Here is a 13,560-nt window from a genome sequence, read left to right as displayed (position 1 = left end):
GAGAATCAGATAATAACTGGTAATAGGTACGTGGCTTTTTTTTGTGGCTGTGATGAAGGATGATGGAAATGTTCCAAAATTGATTGTGATAATCACTGGACAATTCTGTGACTATACTAAAAACCATGGAATTGTATACTTTTAAATCGGTGAGTTGTAGATTATATTTCAATTAAAAAAAGAAATCTACCTACCTACCTGTGTATGAACTAGTATTTCCTGTGGCTATTGAAGGTTGAAACAACTCATTGAATGATGTAAAATTTATAAAATAAACTTTGGCACATCAGTATACTAGGGTACTCTGCAAACTTTAAATTGTTACGCAGAACATTAAGGATGTGGGTAAGTGATATATGTATTATTTCATGTAAAAAATAAGTTATCAAATAATACAATCCCAATTTTGTTGAAGAATGTTTGTAATCACATGCGTGGAAGGAGGGCTTGGAAGTATGTACATCCGTGATATTAACAGAAGTCATCTCAAGGTGTTGAAATGACAAGTGACTTTAATTTTCTCCTTTGTGCTTTGTTGCATTCCCTAACTTTTACATGTGAGTCATGTATTACCAGAAAAGAACATATTAAGTAAAATTTATATACAACAGAATGTTTTAATAGAACTAAGAAGGTAACTGTGTCCTCACATATTTTATTTTATAATTACAATTTCAGAGTAGCGACATCTTCCACACATTCTCTTACACACACACACACACACACACAACAAATGCATACACATATAACTTTTATCATGAGCTTAAAAAATACATATAGACATTGCAAACTCTTTATGAAAATTATAATATATGTATTTCACTATGCCATAATAATTGCTCAGTTGGTGTTAGCTGTCCTCTCTTGGAGTGTAAGTTCTGAAATATTTTAATTGGTTTTTAAAAATGAATTAGGAGGCTCGGCACCTATCCCTCAGCGGGTAGGGCGCCAACCACATACACCAAAGCTGGTGGGTTTGAATCCAGCCTGGGCCTGCCAAATAACAGTGACTGACAACTACAACCAAAAAATAGCCGGGCGTTGCGGCGGGCGCCTGAAGTCCCAGCTACTTGGGAGGCTGAGGCAAGAGAATCACTTATGCCCAAGTCCTTGTTACTGTACAATTTTATCTGAGTCCGCCTTGAAACTTACATGTCTCCTCACTTTCACCCCCAGACTTCAGTTTCTAGATCCTCTGTCTGCAAGTAATGGTGTCCAGTGAAACTGGTTAAGAGCAGAGGAGAAAAAAGCCTTGGGTACACTGCTGTATCCTCTACCCTGGGATGCCATTTGGCAGGCTGAGTGTTTGTCATCTCTGTCGGGGGCTGTTAAGAGGCACAGGAAGGTAACCTGTCTGCTAACTGCAGAGGTTAAAAGCAAAAGCGAAACACACCTTTTAAATTAATGAATTGTCAAAAATACTTAGTCTTGGCGGTGCTGGCAGACGCTCTGTGATGACCCGGGGCTAGAGGCTCCAGCAATTTTTCAGAGAAACTGTGAGGCAACTTGAAGTCTGTCTGCTATGAAAAGAAAAACATCACAGCGTGCTAAGGGAGTCACGAGATGTGGCAGGCACGTGATTTTGTTACCACACCCCCTACCCAGGTGCAGCGTGCTGTTCTGAAGATCCTGTTGTTGGAGGAAGATGCTTGATGAGCCTTGGGTACAGGCCAGGCTTGCAATTCCACTTGTGAAGCACGTTCTTATGAAGTCTGCATGATGGACATCCTGCACATGCTGGAGATGCTGCCACACTCCTGCATGGCAGGAGACAGAATTTTCTTCCTGTCCTGTGGTCCTGTGGGTTTTATCCTGCAAGGCCTGGAAAAGGAGGCAAATGAGAGTCCTTTGGTTTCTCCTCAGGTCAAGGCTAAGTATTCGGGTTTCTGGAGATTCTTTGCCAGCTCCAGTTTTAAGTATTTTGCACCCGAGAGTGGCAGTGGAATGAGTGGTCAGTTAGGGCCTCAACTGCCTGGAAGTTGCTGAAGGGCCTGGGTGGCAGGTGGTTGTTGGTTGGTGGCGTGTGGGTTCCACACTGAGCCAGCCCTGGGTCTGTGCCTAGACCAAGGCTTACGTTCTTCCCACTGCTCTTGAGATGGGCTCTTTGGGCTATGACACTGTCCCACTTAGAGGCGTGAGGCCAGAGGCATCTGCTTCAGGGTTCAAGGAGACATGCAGAGCCTGCCCAGTGTCAGGGGGATGCAGGCTTGGAGCAGCCTAGGGCCTTGTCCAGTGAGAACGTGACCTAGTTATTGTGCCTCTCAGCATGTTGGCAGAATAAACAGACCTTGCTTCCTCCCCTACCAATAGCAAGAAGAATTCCGCTGGGCCTCTTGGAGGCCGGAGGGCCAGTTTTAGTAACATGCCCTTTCCTGGCTGGCAGCCATCCAGTTATTTTGGGTGAGTGTTAATGGCCATGATCTTGGAAGTTTTATTTATAAGGAAACTCCTTCTTTTGACACTGTGTCCTTGTCAACTACCATCTGTCTGAAGATGCTTCCTTTTTGAGGAAGAGCACTGGAGAACAAGGGGGTCACAAAATCAGTGGCTTTGGATAAACCTGATCTGTTTATTTTTTGATGCCTTTTAATCTGGATTTAGGTCAAGGGAGGGGGTGAATTTTGCATATGCACTTGTAGTAACAGCAAATCTCCTCGAGCCCCAGAGGGTCATTTTAGTGCTTTCATGGGATGAACTCTACCAAGCAAGGTGAGTTTGACTTTTGGAGGTGGTCTTGGGTGGATTTTCATTGTGGGTCATGTGAGTGACCAATAGATGCTTTGGAGGGCCGAGTCAGGTGTCTTCTGTATTTTACCTGTTATGAAGCACTCAAGCTGCAGCTGTCTCTCTCCAAGGCTAATTCAGAACTTCCACAGTTCATTTGGTGGTGATTGGAACCAAAGTGGTAGAAATACTGTAAAGTGGTCCCACCTCTGCTTTTACTCCACATGGAAGGGATTTTCTCTTGTAAGTAGAACTCCAGAACCAGGAGAGACTTGGTGTCTAGATCCATCTCTGCATCTGTGTCTCTCTATATCTTTATTCCCTTGTTTTATGGAGATAAAGCAAGCACAGAAAGGTAAGCTTGTTATTTGGGATCATACAACTAGGTAGGGATGGAATAGTATCCAGGGCCAGGGCAGAAACTCCACTAAGACAGCAGAGCCTTGGGTGGCACCGTGGCTCAAGGAGTAGGGTGCTGGCCCCATATGCCAAGGGTGGTGGGTTCGAGCCCAGCCCTGGCCAAAAACTGCAAACAAAAAAACAAAACAAACCAAAAAAAAAAAAAAAAAAAAAGACATCAGGGCCAGGGAGAAACATGACCTCCAGGAGTTCCAGAGACCTTGTGTGTTTCCAGACTCATTTCCCCTGTGGTCTGATCTGTGAAGGACAGATGCGGGAAGGGGAGCCCAGAGGGGTCAAAAGTCTTGCTAGTGATCACTGGTCCACGGTCTGGAGCGATCGTGTGGCCCACTAGATCCAAAATGTTCTTAGGCTCAGCCTGCATGAATATAGGATACTGCGCATGATCTAGGCTTTGCTTTATAAATCAAATTGTTGGGATGCAGGGTGGGGTTGACTGCCGCGTTCAAGGACAACTTTTTCTCAGGTGATGGTGTGTTGGCCATTAGGCGTATAAGAGAAAGACTTAATGTCTGTCTTTAGTAGATTGTCCCCTGGATTCTTGTTATTATTAATACAAAATAAAATACTTGGGGCACTGGAGATCTCTGTGGATATATTTTTCCCTGATTGCATTGGAATCGCTATGTAAATTAACCTTCCTGAGGTTTATCTTTGGGAATTCCTAACCCAAGTCTTAGGGTTGTGTTACATATAAAGAAAATACCGGGAGCAATCAGTCTTAGAAACTTACCTTCTATTCAGGCTTTCCACAGGAAGGCAATTTTACCCCAGCTGGGATCACCACTTGCTTTTCACATTCTTAATTGTTTTGCCAATTTTCCAGATGCCTTTGGAAATTCATGCTGACCATTTTTTTTTGGTTGTTCATTCCATTTTGAGTACTGAATATTTTCCTGTCACCACTTACACTGGCATGAATAAAATATTCCTTTTCAGGATGATGATTTTCAAATGTTTCTTGAAGAAAAACAAAATACCACCATCGGTTAAATTTAGGAGGCCTGTTAAAGTGTCCTCACAGTGTGAGCAGGTGAATTGGAGAATAGAAATTGTAATTTCCCTGCAGTGTCCTGCACAGTACGTTGTAATAGCCGGCAGAAATAAACGTGGATGACGAGAAGGGAATCATTCCAGACTTAAAATAGAGTTTGCCCCTCAGAACAATCTGGGGTTATCTATACTCACTTTATGGAATAGTTACCGTCTGTAACAACCGTGTATGTTAAAATGGTGAAATGATTTGCAAATCAAATATGCAGTAGATGTAACATACTTAATTTATTCATTTAATTTTCTCTTTTATTGTGGTATATATATTATAGATTATAAAACTCAGTCATTTCTAAGTGTACGGTTCCATGGCATTAAACATCTTCACATTGTTGTGCTGCGATCACCACCATCCGTCTCCAGAACTTTCTCATCATTCCAAACTGAACTTGGTACTCATTCAATCAGAACTCCCTACTTCCCCTCCCCTACCTTTACCCCCGGTCTCTAGGAATTTGACACCCTAGGGACCTGGTAGGAAGGGAATCATATACAGGGCTTTGCTTTTGTGAGTGCTTTATTTCACTCAGCTTAATGGCATCAAGATCAGAATTTCCTTCCTTTTTACTAAATTAAATGATTGTTTATTATGTACGACATGTTTTGAAATACGTACATGCCTTGGAATGACTAAATTGAGTCAATTAACATACGCATTCCTTCACACTTATTTTGTGGTGAGAACACTTAAAATCTAGTCTCTTATCAATAAATATAAAACATTGTTATTAACTTCATGGTCACCATGTTGTACAATAGATGTCTCCAACTTACTCCGCCTTGTCTAACTGAAATTTTGTGACCTTTGACTAAGTTCTGCCACCCCCAGGATGTGGTGACCACCATTCACACTCTACTTCTGTGAGTTCAGCCTTCTTTAGGGAATTCCTTCCTTTTCAAGCTCTTACTACATCTAATTCATTGTGCTCAGCCCTTTGAGAAAGACAAAAATATTTCACTTGAGGAACTCATCGTGTTAGAGGGAAGAAAACTTATAAAACCCTAAATAACTTATATAATAAAAGTTTGAAATTTTCAGAGGGAAAGTGGTGAGCATTTTACATTACCACCATTCATCTGCATGACCTCAGTCAGATGAGTTCAGAGATTACATTTTCTTTTTTTTTCTATTTTGCAGTTTTTGGCCGGGGCTGGGTTTGAACCCACCACCTCCGGCATATGAGGCCGGCACCCTACTCCTTTAAGCCACAGGCGTTGCCCTCTTTTTTTTTTTATTGCTGGGGATTCATTGAGGGTACCAGATACCAGGTTACACTGATTGCATTTGTTGGGTAAAGTCCCTTTTACAATCCTGTCTTCCTCCCAAAAGGTGTGTCACACACCGAGACCCCACCCCTCCCCTCCTTCCCTCTCTGCTCTTCCTTTCCCCTAACCCCCTCCTTCCTTCTCTCTGAGATTTAAATTTTCTTACCCAAGTGACATTCAGCCAGGAATTGGTCAAATTGAGATTCAGACCCAGCGTTGAAGCATCCTGACCGCCTTCCGAAAGCAGAGATGGCAAATGCTAAGTCTAGAGATGGAGACCTTCATCCCACCTGGGGAGGACGCAGTGGAAGCCGGAGAACAGGACTCAAACCCCGAGGTGTGGGAGGATGTGCAGCTCCGGAGGAGGGGACCATGGCAGGACAGACCCCCTCAGCCAGAAGATTACCCTGGAGAGGGCAGGCGAGACTCACAGGGCTGGAAGGGAAGGGGAAAGCTTTGCTTTACACTCAAACATTGCACCTTATTTTTTTTTTTTGAGACAGAGCCTCAAGCTGTGACCCTGGGTAGAGTGCCATGTTGTCACAGCTCACAGTAGCCTCCCGCTCCTGGGCTTAAGCGATTCACTTGCCTCAGCCTCCCAGGTAGGTGGGACAATAGGCAGCTGCCACAACGCCTGGCTATTTTTTGGTTGTAGTTGTTGTTGTTTGGTAGGCCCGGTCTGGGTTTGAACCCGCTAGTTCTGTTGTATGTGGCTGGCGCCTTAGCTGCTTGAGCTACAGGCGCCGAGCCTACCACTGCACTTCTGAACCCAAATGCGTAGGGTTTTCCCTCCCATTAAGTAATTCTCCAACTCTTAAGGATACTTTGTGAGTATCCTATAATTCAGTTATGACACCTTCTATGTGAAGTTAGCTCAGACCCTGCAGGTTGGGGGCTCAGTCCCACAAGACAGCCCCCCACTTCAGGTGCCAGCTGCAAACTCCAGACTGTGACCTGTGCTTTTGACCAACTGGCTGTAAATCAAAGGTTCTTGTGACCCCTTTCTCAGTTTGGTCATTGCAATAAAAGCTCTCAGAACTCAGGGAAACACCCCGTTTATGTTTATAGTTTTATGATGAAGCCTGTAACTGGGAGAGACGCTGAGGGCACGGTGTGGGTGGAGACTGCATACCTCTCCAGGTGTGTCTCCCAGCCTCTCCACGTGCAACCCAGAAACTCCCCGGGCCCCCTCGGGTAGGGTTTTTATGGAGAACCCATCACGTAGGTGTGTTATGAAATCACTGGTCATTGATGATTGACTCAGCTCTGGAGGGAAAGTTCCAACCCTCCCATCACCTGATTGGTTCTCTGGCAAGCAGCCCCCATCCACCAAGAGTCACCTATTGGGCAAGAATTCAGGAAATCCCAGGGGTTTTAGGCAGCCAGGGGCAGGGACCAAAGGGAGGTGACGTCAAGGGTGGGAGGAAATTGCACTAGGTTGGCACGATGGAAGGGGTAGGAAGCCAGGTGTGAAAGGTGGGTGAGGGCTCAGGTCATGATGGCTCTGAGTACCAGGCCAAAATTTTGATAATGTTAGTTCATATTCAGATTTGAGCACAGATAGGGCTTAGAAACTGACCTCAGCATCTGGGGCAGGGGCTTGAAGCCTGAGGGACCTGTGGCCGGAGAGGACTGTCAAAAGGCCGGCACGAGGGTCCCTAGCCAGGAGGCCTGTGCTGTGTGGCAGGGGAGGAGGAGCTGCTATGCATGGGTTGTGACAGGGCCAGGGGCTGCTCCCTGGGGGCTGAGATGTACTTTGTGGCTGCTTCTCCATGGTAAATAGAGCAGTTAGGTTTATTTAAATATGGGATGCTTTCTGTCAGATTTTGTTCCGAGTGTTTTGCCAGTAGTTGCTCATTGACTATCTGTGACCACCCTGTATTGTAGGCTCTGCTTATTCCCATTTCACAGATGGGGAAATGAAGCCAGGCCAGCTCCAGGACCTGTACTGTGGTGTTAATGGCACATTTGAGATCCACATGTATTTCCCTGAGTTTTGAGTCTCTTCCCTTCCCAGGCAGTTGTAGGATCCCTGGCATTCTTGATCCGCACGGACGAAATATCCTGTAAAAATCAAAATGTGGTATGCCGAGGGGATTTCACAGGCATCCAGAATTGCTGAACCAGGAGACTGAGATGATGGAAGGGGAGGCTTGCTGGGGTTATCTGCTAATGAAGTTTTTAAAAAGTATTTTATGTTTTTAAAAATTCAGATTAATATGAGGGCACAGATGATTAGGTTACATTGTTTGTGTTTCTACGGTAAAGTTCAAGTTGTAGTTGAGGCAGTTGAGCCCTTCATCCTTGGGCTAATTAAGTTTTTGTATGATCTTTCCCTGTGTGGGTAGGAAGAGAGAGTTAGATCAAGTGGCGTACTAGGGCCACCAGGATAGGAGTGGAATTCAAGGAATGACACCCAGTGCAATGGGGGGGATGTTTTACCTGTGTCAGCTTTGGGGGAAAGCTTGCTGGGAATAGTTGGTTTTTGAGTATTTATCAGCCCCCAGTCTGGAGCTCCTTAACCTGGAGTCTGCAGCGGAATTTGCTAGGTGGCCATGTGGCCTGGGGGGAGGACAGTCTGTCCTCTGCTGCCTGCTGTCCCTCCATCAACTCCCACCATTCCTCTGAGAACTTGGGGGTGGAGCCTTCTCTCTCTCAGGGTTCTGCCCAGCAGTAATCGGCTCGTTCAGGTCCTCTGACCTTGATTTTCATGAGTCTCCTGCTTAATCTCTTTGCTGTAGGCAGAAAAAAAAGGAGCTCCCCAATACAGACGGTCTCCGAGTTACAAACATCTGACTGACGTACGGCTTGTACTTAGGAAGGCTATTACAGGTAATAGTTAAGTGTATCAGTTCCAACTTACATACAGATTCAACTTAACAATCCTTCAGAACCCATCTTCGTTTGAAACTGGGGAATTGCCTATATTGGAGAAGACTTTTTTTTCCTTGCAGGCCCCCTGTGGCCTAGGGACCGTGTGAGATAGTATTCCATCTCTTCTTACTGGGTTTCTTCTTATCTGTATTTCTGGTGTTGGCTGCAGCCCGGCAGATCCTTGCGTTTTCCACAGTGAGCACCTGAAGAGCTTGTTTGAGTGGAGGTCAACAGTGACTGTCCAGCCGCACCTGTTGCTGGCTCAGCTTGGTAGACCTGGACACTTCCGGACCATGGTCACGGCTGCAGAGCAGGCTCCTTACCTGGTGTGCTGAAGCCTGGCCACATGCTGTCCGTGTGAGCTTTGGGCTTTTTAACTCGAGTCATCCCTATAGCAATTGAACACTGGGACCAGGAAGAAGCAGATTTTATGCGCCGTCTCTGTGTTGGGCCTGCAGCTGTGTTTGTGTGATTTTTAAAACAATTTATCTGTCATCTCCACCCGGCCCCATCCACTGACCCAGCTTCTCTGCAGCCATTGGTAATCTCAGTTTTAATTAATCTTTCAAAGAAGCAGATTCAGTTGATTGCCTCACAAGCTGAGTTTTGGTGTCTATACCTTTCAGCTGCCTTACAGAAGTGATTAAAATAAGGATTTTCATATGAGCTTTGGCACCCAGTTCGGATTATTTTTGGATCTTGTCTCAATGGTTTATTTCCATCATCTGCCTGTTTTTAACATAACGAGCTGAAAATGAGGAGCGGGGCTGGTTTTTATCTTGCTGTGGGCATTCTTTCATGTGTCCGAGGGTAGCCACGATCTCTGGTCCTGTCCGCTGTGCCGGCCTCATTGCCCTCGCCACATCGCCAGTGTAGAGTCCTATCTTCTCTTTACCCCTCAAGCCTTCATAGATAAAACCATTTATTACTGATCTGCCCGAGCAGGGATCCTGTGGCTGTGGTTCCCACAGGCCCCAAGTTTAGGGCTGCCTTTAACAGACTGGGTTGCAAATCAGGCTGTGTCCTACTTGAGGGCAGGGCAGGTGTTCTGGGCACCTCTGTGGTCCTGAGCCTACGCCAGTGCCTGGTAGGCGAGGGAGGCTTGGTGAAGGTCTCTGGAAAGAGGGAATCTCCTTGAAATGTCTAGAAAAGTTGATGGGAGTGATGCTTAGAGCTGTAGGAGCAGGAAAACGGTTGGCCTGTAGATGTGTTCCGTCTGGCCAGCACATTGTTTAAAATCTTTCGAACCAACATATTAAAAAAAAAAACAAAACCCTCAGGTTAATCATACATAGAAAAATCCAGATTTCTAGCTTCTCTTGAAAAATGTAAAGAGCTGGCACAGACTGGCGGCCTTCCCTCTGAAGAGTCTAAAGGGGCTAATTGAAAGAGCTGAACTCTGCTGGCGGAGACTGGCAGCCTTCCCTCTGACGAGTCTAAAGGGGCGGCTTTTTGAGAGCCTTTTGTTCTCCCGATCCCTAAAGTAATTTTTTAAAGTTGTAATTTTGTAAATCTGCCCCCTCCCACACTTCGAGCTGATAGCCAGAATTTCTCATCATAACTTAAGAGTGGCAAAGGATGTTATTTCCAGCTTACTGTAAATATTGGCATCTTTAAATGAAACAGTTACATCATTATTTTAAATGTAACCGGCGGAATCTAAATACCGTAGAGAGTTGGTACCCACCATTATCCATTTAAAAAGCACCAGAATAAGCTCTTCTTTAACCACCAGAATTTCTACCTCAATTATTTCTTTTTCTCCTTTAGATTCATAGCCTATTCCCACAGAATTTTATCCTAGTGTATTATATTTGTCCTTGAAAAAATATGTACATACCTTTAAATTAAATTTCCTGTGGATATAAGGGTCTAAATATTTTTAAAATTCTTGTGTTGAGTTATCATTATGATGACTATTGCACACATGAATAAAATGAAGACCTTATAAATTCTGATAAATATATTAAGAGGGGAGTATAGAATTTACTTGGAAATACATCTCCTCATGAAATACATGGAGCTTTTGGGGTCTCTTTTTCTATTAATTGTTTTACGTGTCCATGGATAGATGCTACTTACTACTGGGATGCGAAGGCTTGGCAGTAAGTTAGTTACATTAACATTTTAAATGTAAACCAAACTACGGTCCGCCCTCATTTTTCATGGGTTCTGTATTTGCGAATTCATCTCACTAAACTTATTTATAACGTCCCAAACAGTACTGGAGGTGCTTTTGTGGTCATTGGCACATATGTGCAGAGGTGAGTCACCCGACATGCACACCCCCAAGTGAGGTCACGCGGTGGTGCTCTGATTTCTTGTTTCAGCTCTCATGCTCCAAATGCATCCTTTTTGTGGTCTGGTTAGTGCCCCATTTTTGTGCTTTTCTGTGGGTAATTTTGCTGTTTAAAATGGCTCTGCATGGAATGTTTAAGTGCTGGATAGCATTCCTAAGTGTGAGAAGGCTTTGATGCGTCCTACATAGAAAAATGTGTTCCAGAAGCTTCGTTCAGATGTTGAGTTGTGGTGTTGGTGACTATGAGTTCACTACTAACAAATCAACAATATAGGAGGTCTGATAACAAAGTTCATGAACGCGTCCTGGAAAACGTGCTGCATCCCTCATTGTTGACCATCACCACGGTCCTCTTGGAGGTCCTCCCCTTGGGAAGCTGTGCACCAGTGCCAGTACTTGTCTGTTCTTCAAAGCAATTTTGGAACTCTTTTTCTGGAATGGCCATCAGAGCTGTTGTATATTAAACAAAGTGTCTTTAAGAGAAACACATGTAAAGCAAGCTTATGTATTGATTAGCTGACCAGAGGCCTGTAGGAACCTAGTCCTGTGTTTTCCCCTAGGACAATGGTTCAAGGTTTGCTAATTCAGTCTTCTCAGTGACTTTGTAAAAACGTAAACTCATGCCTATAAGGAGACTTGACCATATGAGATTTGCACATGGATGTCATGACTTAAGGAGTTTAAGAAATAATTTCAGGGTGATGTCTAGTAGGCAGGTGTTTCACTCAGAATTTGAAGGGAGTAACAAGGGTTTTATTTTACTTTACAAGACAGTCTTTGGAAGCAGTTCCCTAACAGAGCAGCATCCATTAGAAAGTCTTTCGAGTGCAGCCCAAAGAATAATGATGGCAAATGCCTTTGCTATTTAAACTTCACCATGAACTTGCTTCTTGCTGCGTGTCTGAAGTCTGAGCAGTCAGATGGAGGGCTGAGTCAGGAGAATAGCATTCGAGTTACTCTTTTACTGTTTGACTAAAGCTTGTGTCACCGGAAGATGAAAGATCTCAGAAGAGTGATGTGACGTTTGGAGGCTACACAGGCCTCCTAATTTACATTCAGGGCCATCATTTGTTCTTTGATTTCATGTAGCTTAAAGTTTTTTTTTCCTTAATAACCTCTAGTCCCACAGCCATTAATCCTTACTAAATACTACATAACATGGAATGGTCATGGTTTGGAGAAATTTCTATTCCTGGGCAGGGTGTATTTTGAGATGTGACTTTATGCCTGTGGAATCTACAGTGGGGACTTTGGGTTTTGTGGGTGGGGACTCAGACCCTTTACCCAGCATAAGACGGAGGCTTCTTGTTTGATCCCTCTCCTCTTTCTGGGACAAATCTCTGGTCTAGGAATTCCATTCCTGTTTTCACCTCTCTCCCTTGTAGAATGTTTTTTTTTTTTTTTTTTTCACCTCTCTCCCTTGTAGAATGTTTTATAATAGAAAAAGCTCAAATCAGATTCTAAGTTTGCTCCCTCCTCAGTAGATTATAGTAGCAGTGATTTTCTTTCTTAACCATGTGTGTGGTCTTTGGTAATTTTTTAAATCAGTCTGAGCCCATGCAGGGAGCTGGGGTACAGAGACACCCCGTGTGAGCCCTGGGTTCAGGGAGCATACTTTTCTGGGGAAGGATCAATGTGACAGTGTGAAGAGGCCGGCAGGGCCTGGGGGCTCCCATGAGGTCAGCGGGGAACTCCTGCAAGGAGCCTCCAGAGAGGGTGATCATGGTGTGTCTGAGTTTGCCTGGGGGAGTCAGGGAAGGCTTTCTGGGGGTGGTATGCTGGGTCTGAGATTTGAGGTACAGATTAGGAGTTTACTAGCTGAGCAAAGGAAGGGGGCTTCCAGCAGGTGGCCCAAGTTGGACCTAAGACAAAGGGTGAACAAGTATGGGGTCTGCTTGGGGGTTCAGGCACAAACAGCTATCAGTGAGAGGAGAAGCTGGAATGGGGCTCTGGTTGTCAGTAACTTTATGTCACACTTTAGTGGTTTGGTTTTATCCTGTCAGTGGGGAGTTGAGCAACAAACATGGTCCGTCTTTTTGCTTTATTTTTTAATTTTTTTGGCTGGGGCTGGGTTTGAACCTGCCACCCTTGATATATGGGGCCGGCACCCCACTCCTTGAGCCACAGGTGCCACCCCATGGTCCGTCTTTTTGTGTGTTTGAAAGTCTACTTTGGTGCTATGGTTGGTAAATATAAGACTGGTGCCAGGGGCCAGGCGCGGTGGCTCACACCTGTAATCCCAGCACTTGGGAGGCCGAGGCGGGTGGATTGCCTGAGCTCACAGGTTTGAGGCCAGCCTGAGCCAGAGCAAGACCTCGTTTCTAAAAATAGCCAGGTGTGTGGTGGGTGCCTGAAGTCCCAGCTACTTGGGAGGTTGAGGCAAGAGAATCACTTAAGCCCAGGAGTTTTGAGGTTGCTGTGAGCTACGATGCCACAGAACTCTACTAAGGGTGACACAGTGAGACTGTGTCTCAAAAAAATAAAGATTGGTGTCAGGGCGACCAGTCACATTGCTCTTGGAGTCCTGGAATGGGGTAGTTGGAAAGAGATGACTGTCTGAAATGAGGATACGGGGTAGAGAAGTGGGACAGAAGGGTCACAGGCCGTCACGTCTGCCTCTTTGGGATAATTTTGGATTTGGGATCATCAGTTGGAGAGAGAGGGGTGGGAGGTCTCATGCTTGGATGTTTGGGCAGAAGTTGTGGGGTTTTTAGCTTATTTTTGCCTGCATTACCTTCTTAAGCAATTTAATGTTGATCTGTTTATTATAGAAAAGAACCAAGGAGCAAACTGTGGAGGAAGAAAAAGCCGTAACATTGTGGTCTGAGGACCAGTGTGGGCACATGAAGCCAGATGCAATAAAAGACTGAGGGCTGATGTTCGAAAGTGACTTAAGACAAGCTGTCACCCACCCCTCATCCTGT

General features: G+C 44.8%; 1 protein-coding gene across 4 annotated transcripts in view; it reads left to right on the top strand.

The window, feature by feature from the left end:
* Positions 1 to 13,560, top strand: part of CAMK1D (calcium/calmodulin dependent protein kinase ID) — a 392,843-nt gene that overhangs the window by 28,826 nt on the left and 350,457 nt on the right. The gene's annotated exons all lie outside the window — the stretch shown is intronic.

The sequence above is a fragment of the Nycticebus coucang genome, chromosome 20 (assembly GCF_027406575.1).
Source record: "Nycticebus coucang isolate mNycCou1 chromosome 20, mNycCou1.pri, whole genome shotgun sequence".
NCBI classification, from domain to species: domain Eukaryota; kingdom Metazoa; phylum Chordata; class Mammalia; order Primates; family Lorisidae; genus Nycticebus; species Nycticebus coucang.
The sequence above is the reverse complement of the archived record's forward strand: the minus strand, read 5'-3'. Positions and strand labels throughout refer to the sequence as shown.